Source organism: Chinchilla lanigera, unplaced genomic scaffold (assembly GCF_000276665.1).
Source record: "Chinchilla lanigera isolate Chin_1 unplaced genomic scaffold, ChiLan1.0 scaffold00130, whole genome shotgun sequence".
Classification (NCBI taxonomy): domain Eukaryota; kingdom Metazoa; phylum Chordata; class Mammalia; order Rodentia; family Chinchillidae; genus Chinchilla; species Chinchilla lanigera.
In genome coordinates this window covers 1652080-1664149 of record NW_004955531.1, presented here as the reverse complement: position 1 = coordinate 1664149, position 12070 = coordinate 1652080, and the positions used below count along the sequence as shown (strand labels likewise).

General features: G+C 33.2%; 1 protein-coding gene across 1 annotated transcript in view; it reads left to right on the top strand.

Annotated features, from left to right (window-relative positions):
• The window catches only part of LOC106147226 (interleukin-1 receptor accessory protein-like 1), a 736935-nt gene that overhangs the window by 641953 nt on the left and 82912 nt on the right, over positions 1-12070 (top strand). The window lies entirely within an intron of this gene.

Sequence of the window (12070 nt, the reverse complement as noted above, 5' to 3'; positions counted from 1 at the left end):
TAAATCTGTGTCTCTCGTGGCCCATGCCAAAGTTGACAGCAATATTTTTGCCATTATCCTCAGGGTAATTCATCACACATTTACACGTCTTTGTCAAAGAGTTACATATAGTTTATTCAATCACAATGCACTGATACAGTATCCACGTAACATATGAGCAGTTAAAAGTATCACTTTAAGCATTTAGCCCCTCATGGACTATGAATCCATACCCTCTATGACTGATCATAGATAGCATTAGACTAATAGAGTACGGAAAAGCTAGATATAAAAATACAGAGTGCGGCTATGAATCTATTTGTACAATTTTCTACATTTTCATTCAAATAAACAACCAATAAACAAAGAAAAACTTAAAACAATTGATTATTGACTAGTTTCAGAATCAGCTAATATTATTTCTTGAGACAATGTCCCGATGTATAGCCCAGGCTGGCCTCAAACTCTTGGCTGCCTCAGTGCTAGGATTACAGACATGTACCACCCCCCCAGCCCAGAATCAGCTAATACATTTTTCAAATAAAAATTCAATTTCTACCTCTGAAATTCTGTTTGTTACCTATTACTTCTTTTTTTTTTTTTTTTTTTTTTTTTGGTTTTTCTCCGGTACCGGGAACTGAACTCATGACCTTGACCTTGCCAAGCAGGCGCTTTGCCCCTGAGCTAAATCCCCAGCCCCTGTTACCTATTACTTCTTTGTCTTAAGTATGACACTACCCCCTCAACATCCGTTCTAACAATTACCACACATACAGATGTGTATGACATTAGACTAGGTCAGAGTCACATAAAAGCTAAACGGAAATGTGACTTTTAAATGCAACATAGAACTTAGGCTTGGTGTTGGGAAATACACATGAATATTAACAGTCACACTAGAGAAAAATGTTTAATGGATTTTTAAAAGAACAAATACTTCTTTCTTTCCATATCGACCAATACTTTTATGTTCAAACATAACTCTTAATACAAGTGGAGGCTTGGTAGGAGTATTAATGAATTATTGTTGTAATAGTATGATTACAAGGTATTGTGCAGACCAGCTGGGGTCTTTATTTTTCAAAAAATCATGATTTCTTACTAATCTTGCATATGTGGAGGTGAGTGTGCAAGATAGACAAAGGTATGTCCTCACTTATCTGACATTAAATTGAGTTGAACATCTGTAATCTCTTTATTTCATTACTTATTGCTGAGAGAAGAGAAAAGAATGTGACACATTAGTAGTCTGAGTTTTGAAAGGACTGAATAACGATCCTCTTATGTGTTTAAATCTACACCCTGAGCCAATCCTCTAAATAATTAAATTGATGTGCTCCTGAGTTTATGATTGGAAGAATGAATAAAACGTTGAAAAGTCTCCAAAATGATGACATTTGCCTTATGCTCATCTCTCTACATTTTAATGGAAGGTGAAACTGTAGAAAAAACTAATGCATTGCAACCAGCACTCTAGAGAAAGTGATCAACTGAAGAAAGAAACTTGCCACAAAAATTCAAGTATGCCAGTTGATTCGAAGCCAGATTCGTTATGGTTTTCTTTTCCAATTTGTAAAAGGTTAATCAAAATGTTTATAAACAGTTTATGAAATAACATAATCTAGGTGTTGATGTGAATGAATACAATGGATATTATTTGAGTCTCTGATATTTTGACAATTGTTAGTTCTCAGGTCAAAATTTCCCTCCATTGGTTTTTAAAGACTCCATTTGCAAATAATATAAATTTGAAAATATGAAAAAAAGAAAATACTAACTTGTGTTTTAAGATTCTAGTCTTTAGGGGCTAGGGATTTAGCTCAGCGACACAGCGCCTGCCTGGCAAGCGCGACGTCATGAGTTCGATTCCCGGTACTGGAAAAAAAAAAAAAAAGATTCTAGTCTTTCTTATAATTGTTCTGAGTATAAACATATCAATGAGATGATTTAACAAGTCTTTCATGTATAGCTAAGGTGGATTTATACCTAGTTATGTGAATTTAAATGATGAAAATAATGGTAATGTCTGAGATTACAATTATTGTAAGGAACAAGAGATTTCCTGAACCCTTTCTGTAGGGTCTACTTTTGAAAGAATCATGTCACATAATTCTTTACTCCATAGTAGATGGTTTTTAACTGAGTTCTATCCTTGAAATTTTATTTTATTACTTTATATGAAAAAGTGAATGGAGAGGTATGAAACAATTTATTTTACTTTCTTTGGTTGTCATATATAAAACAAGTTTATTTCTTAAAATGTCCCCGTATGCTTATTTTTTTTTTTATTTTTTACCTTTTATTTTTTGGGTGCCGGGAATTGAGCTCAGGGCCCTGAGCTTGCCAAGAAGGCACTGGATTGCTGAGCTACATCCCTGGCCCCTGGCCTTCTAATCTTGACCTTCAATTTTTTAATTCCTCTTTTCAGAGTTATGCCTCATTAGCTATTTCATATATACATCTGGTTCGTGTTCCTATAAGCATTCCCTTGCCCCTCAAATGGTAACATATTCTTTGACACCCTGTTTTTAATGAAAATTTTATTCTTGAGATAATTATTGAATGATATTAAATTGCAGGAATTAATATTGAGAGGTCACATGTATCCTTCACCAAGCTTTGCTCAATGGTAATATTTTGTAAAACTGTAGTATGATATCATAATCAAACTATTGAGCTCATATGATCAAGATTCAAAAAAATGCCATTGCTTTAAGTTTTTTTTGTTTGTTTTGTTTTTGTTTTTTTTGTTTTTTTTTTTTTTTTGGTTTTTCTCTGGTACCGGGAACCGAATTCACGACCTTGTGCTTGCCAGGCAGGCACTTTGCCGCTGAGGTAAATCCCCAGCCCGCCATTGCTTCAAGTGATACCCCTGTTGTCCTTCTGTAGCTACATCATTTATTTATTTTTTTTTCTGGTACCGGGAATTGAACTTACAACCTTGCGCTTGCCAGGCAGGTGCTGTGCCGCTGAGTTAAATTCCCAGCCCCAGCTATATCATTTCTACCTAACCCTAATCCCAAGTAACTGACCATTACTAATCAGTTATTAATAAATTTGTCTGTTCCATAAGGCAATATAAATGAGATCATACAGTGTATATAACCTATTGGAATTGACCTTTATCTCAGCATAGTTCCTTTGAAATCCATCCAAGTGGAGCATGCAAGCCTAGTTCATTCATTTTTATTGCTGAATAATGTTCCACAGAATGAAAATGCCACAACAGTGTTTATTCCCCCACTGCATGTAATCTGGATAGTTTTTAATTTTTGGCCATTAAAAATAAAACTTCTATGAAAATTCAAGCAATTTATTAGTAAAAATAAGTTTTCATCTTTCTGAGATTAATGTCCAACAATGAATATGTGTTTTAAGTTAGCTGCATATTTAGTTTCATAAGAAACTGTCAAGCTATTTCTCAAAACAATTGTGTCATTTTAGATTCCCACCATCATTATACGAGAGGCACAGTTTCTCCATATACTTGCAGTATCTGGTATTGTCACAATATTTAATTCAAGTGGCTCATCTTGAGATCTCATGATTTGACTTGTTATTCCTTTAATAATGGCTAATACCTCTAAGTTTTCAGGAAATTTCTTATTCATGGTTTTGTCAAATATATAATTGGAATTGACTTCCTTGTTCATTTATTGTTTGCTATTGGGGATAGAATCTAGGGCCTCAGCCATGGTAGACAATTGCTCTACAAATAAGTTACAACTCCAAGGCACCTTTGTTAAGTCTTCAAAAATCTTTACTTGTCTTGATCCCAGTCCTCTTTCATGGCGATAGTTTGCAAATATGCAGCTCTGCTTCTCAGCTGCTTAAGTTTTTCTGCAAAGGAAAATTTTTTTTATTATTTTTATGGGTACATATTTGGAGTACATGATGACTGCCTTCATCATGAGTAGTTAGTATGTATACATAGCACATATTAATTCAGTTTTCAGCCCTTTCCCCTTGCCTCCATCCCCCCTCTCTCAGTCTCTTGGTCTCCTTAACTTTTCCAAAAGATCTATCTCCCTGTTTCCTATTACTCATATTTTATTTTTCTTTTTAATTTATTTATATTTGTGATTCCCATATAAGAGAAACCATGGTTTTCTTTGGTGCTGGGAATTGAACTCAGGACCTGGCACTTGCCAGACAGGTGCTGTTAGGCTGGGTTAAATCCCTGGCCCCCTATGTGATACTTAAGTTTATGTGTCTGATTTATTTCACTTAATATTATGGTCTCAAAGTGTACATTTTTCCCACAAATAATTTGACTTATCCTTTATAGCGGAGTAATACTCCATTGGGTATAAATATCATACGTTCATTATTCATTGATCTATTGATGGGCATAAAGGCCATTTGCAAGATTAAACTTTTATGGCTTGTGCCGCTTAGAACGTGGATATGGATTTACCACTGTAATATGATGCCTTTAACTACTTTTGGAAGAGCCCTGAAAGATACAGCAAGGCCAAATGGAATTTCCACTTCTATCTTTTGTTAGTTGATAGTTTTTATTGCTCCTTCAATTTTTGCCTACTGTTGAAATATTCAGGTTATTTCATATCTTCTTAGTTCAAAGTTTGATAATTCATATGTGTCTAGGGATATATTGATTTCTTGATTCTCCAGCTTATAGAAGTACAAGTTTTTGAAGAAATTGCTAATTATTTTCTGGACTTTGAAGTTCATTGTGATTTCTCCTTTTTTTGTTTCTAGATTTGTGTATTTTCTTTCCCTTTTTGATAAGATTGGGTAAGGGTTTCTCTATTCTGTTTAGTCTTTCAGAAAACTATCTTTTTGATTGACTGATTCTTTGTACTTTTTTTAAATCACGATCCCATTCACTTCTGATCTGACCACTGTAATTTTGTTGCTGGCTTTAGTTTTGGATTTGAATTGTTCATGTTTTTCTAGAACTTTGAGGTGCATTATTAGGTGATTTATTTGGGCTCACTCTATTTTTTGATGTTTATTTTGTATTACTTTTATTGTTTCCTATGTTTTCCTGTATTTTGTACTAGCATTACTATTTGACTTTAGGAACTGTCTAATTTCTTTTTTTATTTATTCTGTGACCCATTGATTATTCAAAGGATATACCATTTAATTTCCATGTGTTTGCATAATTTCTGTGGCCTCTTTTGCCATGATTTCTAGTTGCATTGCTCTATAGTCTGCTAAAAGACATGGAATAATTTCATTTTTTGGTATTTACTTACTTATAGTTTATGGGCTGGTATGTGGTCTATTTTGAAATAAGTTACATATGCTGCTGAGAAGAATGTGTGTTCTGTTTTTGTAGGGTGGAACGTTCCTGAAATATCTGCTAATTCTACTTGCTTATGAATGTCACTCACCTGTATCATTTCTTTGTTAATTATCTTGTCTAATTGATCTATTTGTGATAGTTCCCTGTGGAGGTTATCTACTACAATTAGGTTGATGTTTATCTGAGCTTTAATTTCCAGTAGTGTTTCTCTTATGATGTCAAGTGTGCCAATGTTTGGTGCACATATGGTTACCATTGTTATGTTTTCCTGTTGAGTGGTTGTCTTAGTCAAAATGTAGTGACCTTCCTTACCTCTAATGATGAGTATTGGTTTGAAGTCCATTTTTTTCTGAAAATAGAATAGCTACTCCTGCTTGTTTTCATACTCCCATTATATGGAATATTGTTTTCCATTCTTTGATATATAGTCTGTGACATTTTTATTAAACATGGTAGATTAAATGCAAGATTTCTTAAATTTGATGAACTTCAAGTTACCAATTTTTTTATTTATACTTCATGATTTTGTTATAAATTATAAATCTTGGCCTAACTCTTATTCCTGAATATTTTCACTTGTTTTTATTTTTTAACTATTAAAATGATAATGTTAGAAGTTTTATTGTCTTATACTTAATATTTAATTGTACAACTCTTTTTAGATTAATATTTGTATGAAGATTAAGGGATAAATAGAGATTTAGTTTTATTATATAGGCATCAATCTATTCCAGTGTGATTTGTTTAAAAATACCATGCTTCTTCAACTGAATTGCTTTTTCACTTTTATTCATAATCTACAGGACATATCGATGTGGAGGGAGTTTTGCTTTATTTGTTTTATACATATATTTCAATCCTTCTGTGATTGCCACACCATCATCATTTTTGCAGCTGTACCAGAGGCCAAAATATGAAAAATATTGATCTTTCTTTTACAAACTATTTTAAAAACTAAATATTATTTAGCAACAGTAAGGCCTTTTATTTTCAAGGAAATTTTAAGATAATCTTGTCTATGTTCACAGCAATATCTTAGGAACATTTTGATAGCAATTGGATTAAAGCTATATACTGATTTTTGTTGAATAAATATCATTTTTCTGTTGCATTTATAAGCATAGTTTGACTCTCCATTTACTTATCTTTTATTTCTTTTTTTTTTTTTTTTTTTTTTTTTTTTTTTTTTGGTTTTTCTCTGGTACCGGGAACCGAACTCATGACCTTGCGCTTGCCAGGCAGGCGCTTTTGCCGCTGAGCTAAATCCCCAGCCCCTTTATCTTTTATTTCTTTCATCAGTATCTTGTAATTTTAATATATAAATCATGCACATATTTTGTTAAATTTTTATCTAAATATTCATTTTCTTGGAATGTTGATGCTGACATATATAATATATATAATATATATTATGTATACATTAGTTTCATCATGTATGTTTTCAATTTGTAAAAAGTATGATAAGTTTTTTGTGTGATAATACTCTCTACGACTTTTATTTAATAAAAAGACAATTTCTTTAGAAGAAATTTGAGCTTATAACAACATTGAGCACAAGGTACAGAGCGTTTCTACAAACATACTCCCTGCACACCTGAATGATATTAGTAACATACTGCACAAGGCTGATATGTTTGTTACAATTGAGGACCCTCAGCTTTGTGCAGTGGCATTAGCATAGCCAGTGAGGTTTACCCGAGACACAGTTATTGCTAATGAACTTACCAGACAACCAGAAAACTGGACTTTTTTGTTGCTGTTTTTATTTTGTTGTTTTGGGTGCTGGGGATGAACCTAAGGTCTTCCATTTTCACCATCAATGAATGATTTTTGTCTGGTGCTCCATATGTTTGCCAGTTTCAGTGATGAACTTTGTCCTGAAGGCCATGAATAGCTTTTAAAGATTTTAAAGCTTGATAATGTCCTCTATCGTAGGTTGAATGGTGGCCTCCCAAAAGGGGAATCCACTCAGAATCTGTGAATGTGAATTTGCTGTGAGATAATAGTTTCTAAAAAGTATTTTTTAATTATATGTAAGATTTGTTCTATAAAGTATCAAACTCCTTTACTAAAGTCTAGAGTTCATCTTAGAGACCTAATACCTCTTCATTTTCTTTGAAAGTACATATGAAACATCTAACAAAAAGTACTTAATGAATTTCATGTACAGTGATAACTTGGTTGTCAAACAGTTGCAAGCTCAAACTTTCTGCTACTTGAACAGCAAAGTTCGGAAAATTCTGCTCAGTGTTCATAACTTCACTTGATAGTTGAACTGAAAAAATGACTTAAAAAAAATCCTGTACCAGCCCAGAGAATGAGTCACAAGTCACCTCTCGCTGCAGACACAACGTGGTGATGTTTTAGTTTAAGTGTCACTCTCTCCCAGATAATATATAGTGCTTGAGATATTACATCAAAGCATTTGTCACTGTGTGCTTTTTTTGCACTTTATTTTCATAAAATGTTGTAACCATGACTCCAAAGAAAGTGAGTGATATCAGCAGTAAAGCTAAGAAGCAAACTGTGAAAATCACAATAGAGGTAAAGAAATTCCTGAGAAATTTGTTAAAGCCCTAGGAAAATGAATTTACAAGTGTAATTTTGGGGCCTCAGAACTAATTATTCAGTTTTCCATTATTTCTTATGAGAAAAATATTTTCAGTTCTTGAATTTTTCTGTGTTCTAACACCAATTTGGAATGAATTGAGTTCTATAACTGAGGTAGCACTGTCAATGTCAGATCACATTGTGATAAGTAACGTGTTAGTGCAGGATTACCAAGAGTTTTAGAAATTGTTTTTCTATTTAAGAAGGGAGAATATTAAACAAGAGGCAGTAAAAAGGAGACTGAGGAGAGCAAACAAGGAGGGCAATAGGGTGTCGAAATGATTAAAGTATTTTATATGCATATATGACTGTACCAAAATTATACCCGTTATTCTATACAAATAAAATGTACAAATAAGAAAGGTTTTCTATTCAAATAGCTTATGAAAGAGAAAATAAATGTGAAATAAGTACCTAGAGATACTATAAGAAAAATTTATAACACAGTAGAGCTCTGCCAAGATGGAGTAGCCTGATTCTTCTCAGATTATCCCCCTTGCAACTAAATAGTCTAGATGCAACACAACGAACAAGCATAAGACATCTCTGAAGAGTACCAAGAGGAGTTGCCTAGGGACAGTAAGACTTGAAAAATGACAGGCCAGTACGCTGTGTTCTTCCCATCCTGTCTTCATAAATTTTCACTTTGTTTTTTCATCTGAAATTGAACTTCTTTCATTTCATACTTAATATGTATATACATTTTGAAGAAGATACAGTTTATATTAGCTTTCTTCCTTTCCAAAACTGCTCCATAGATAATTGTTTCAGTTATTAATTTTAGGTGAAAACAATTCTAAATTTTATGCTCTAAAAGCTATTTCATTTACACATGATCTTCAATGCAGGATACTTTCAGCTGAACAGTTTTTCTGTTGATGCTGCCTGTGGTTACTTGTGGCTGGAATCAACTAGTATGCACAGTTTGCTGAGCCTGTTTTTCTCTATGAATTCTCAGGAACTCTGTCACTCCCTCTCTCTCTCTCTCTCTCTCTCTCTCTCTCTCTCTCTCTCTCGCTGTGTGTGTGTGTGTCTCTGTGTTTGTCTCTCTCTCTATCTCTATTTCTCTGTCTTTGTCTCTGTCTGCCTGTCTCTCTCTACCTCTCTCTCTCTTACACACACTCTGTGCTTGTTTTTACATGGTCTTCCTAGCAGGGGAGTTACACTGTTTTATGATGATGCAGACTGAATAATCACTGATCAAGTATCAGCTTATATCATGCTTACTAATGTCCCATGAGCCAAGCTTTGAGCTAATTTCAGAGGAGAATTTCTAAGGACTTGCATTCTGTGAGTGGCCCATTAAGGTCACCAGAGTAACAGCAGAGTTTTCCCTTTTCTCCTAATAATTCATGCACTTAACATGTAAAGTAAAATCACATCTCTAAATCCCTCAAATCTTAGTATAGCCTCAGGGTTAGGTTTGGATTTCATTATGTACAGCAGTTCTGAGTGTAAATGAAGTTCATCCCACTCATTACCTTGAGTGAAACTCCTCACGAGTGGCTCCTCTTAATCCAATGTGAAGTAAGAAAACATTTTTGTGGATTTCTCACTCCCAGAATTCAATGGTGAAACAGGGATAGCAAAAGTACAGTACATAGTCCCACGTGAAATGGGGAGAGGGGTGATAGAAATGCTAAAGTCCAGCTGGGCACATGTAGGCAATTTCTTAAGTAGCATTGGGTTCTGCATTCTAGGAATGATTTTCTTTGGCTCCTGGGCACACCAACTTACTTTTCATAGAAAATTAAGGGCCCTGAGACATTTTTTCAGTTTGAACTTTATTCCTTTTGCTATAAGGTATTATAATTAATTAAAATACTGTGAGGCTCCTTAGTGGTAAATTTCATTGAATCTATTAAGCAAAAAGCCACTACCAAAACATCTTCAAGACTGATGCAGCTCTGTTTTTCTGTTCAAGTCAAAATGCTGGGCTGGGCTAAGGATTTAGCTCAGCAGCACAATGCCTGTCTGGCGAGCACAACTTCGTGAGTTCGATTCCCGGTATTGGAGAAAAAAGAAAAACCAGAATGCTGGGGGACACGCACGAAAAATTTTAGACACTTTTTGCCTAACTAGTCTTAGAGTTTGCCTGATAAGCCATCTTGGCTCTTTTCTCTGGATCAGAGAGTGTTTACTGTCTCCCAAACTCATTACCACTGACACTTTTACTCCTCAGAATCAATCTGAGGTGTTTATCAACCAAAAAGCACTCAATAAGTATTCATCGAGTGAAATAATGAGTTATTTCAATCAATGTTCCTTAAAATACCCTGTGTAAAATACTTTATAAAAAGTCACACAATTTTCCTGAATCCTATCATTTTCCATGAGAAAATAATATAACAATGATACATCTTGTGTACTGTGAAAAACTAACCCAAATTATGAATTGCTTACTTTAAATCATGATATTTGATATTCCAAAAGACATTTCATTGTCTTACAGAATATACCTTTCCTATCACCACAGAAAAGTAGAAAATCATAAATCGTTAGCTCTAATAGACTAAAAAAATGATTACCATAATTTTAGCATAAACTGTTTAAGTAATTTATTTTAATCTGTATAATAGAAGATAATTGCTAATATTTATTTATGTATTATGCAATTATTGCTCTCAAAATAAGTATTCCTGGATCCAAAGGGTATATAATGATTTCATCTTTTTAAAGAGAATAAAAAATTTTCAAAAAGTTTGTAAAGATACAGAATTTCACTAAACAAGATGATAAGGATTCAACAATCGTTGTTATATTGCATATTGTTGCCTTCAAATTAGCCACTCATACTACCAGACATAAGGAAGCAAAATTGGTCAAAAAAACTAAAAAGAAGAAAAAAATTGAGGAACCTTTTAGAAAGTCTAAAATATACACATCTCAAGAAGTGTCATAATTTGATCAGGGCAATCCAACTCCATATAAATGTTTATATCCTACCTAGAAATCTAAATTATCATATGTATATGTGTTCCAGGAATCTAGTGATCAGTTCACACTCTTCATTACATAACTGAAGAACCATGTCTTTTAATTGAAGCTAGAGAATAGCTTTTCTCTAGCTTCATTTCTTAATTTGTCCTTGAGAATATCAGCCATAATTTGTAGGAAATAAAAATGCAATTAAATCTATATAAGCTAATACTTTTTTAAAAAAGTCATATACATGTGAAAAATCTAATTTTAAGTCAGGATGCAGAGCCTTTTATGATGATAGATTGAACTTTCAGAACTGTAAATAGGGGATTTTTTCTACACTTTTGATGACAACATGTTTTTATTTATTATTATGTTAAAGAGAAAAAAGATAAACAAACAATGAAACCAAGCTTTGAAATAGGTTAGTAAGACAACTACAATAGCTGATACATTGCATATTTTTATCTTCATATTAGTTAATCAAAGTACAAGATATAGGCAGGATATCTTGTCTAATCAATATTAGCACAAATCATTCTATTCAAGGAAGTAAAAGAAGCTCACTGTATAGCTATCTTAACTATCTTGTGTATACATATATAGTTTTTCCTTTTTCCCTTTCTTCATTTCCCCTTTCCTCCAGTTTGTCTTTTCTTTTGCACAGTTTTTTCCCAGTTCATAATATTTATTGTATGTTTTAGACCCTATTTTCTTAAATTTCTCACACTAATGAGACAATACAGTGTTTACACATATGGTCTTATTTATTTCACTTATGAGTATGGTCTCAATTTGCATCCATTTACCTATAACAGTTTCCAGTTTATCCTTCTTTATGGCTTGGTAATACTCCATTACATTAAAAAAAAAGTTTTAAATGCATTTCTCTGTTGATGGGCATCTATGTCGTTTCCAAAATTTAGCTATGGCCAACATGTTTTTAGCCTTAAAGGGCATCAGTGAGACTTTACAGTTGCATAACTTTGATGATTTTTAGAGATGACACACAAAAAAAATGGATTTCCCTGGAAAAGATACCAAGTTTATAGTCTTTCCACATATGACACATGAAGGTATTTTGTAAAGAGTGAAGCTGTTTTTTGACAGGATAATAATTAACCAAATTGCTATTTTTTTAAGTACACAAACAATAGACCCAATCAATGTGAATAAAAAACCAAAGACTATGTAAGTTGCCTGTTTGATTTATGGACTTCTTTACCATGCAAGAAATAAATGTTTTCAACTAAAAGATGAAATGAATTTTCCTGGAGTAAAGAC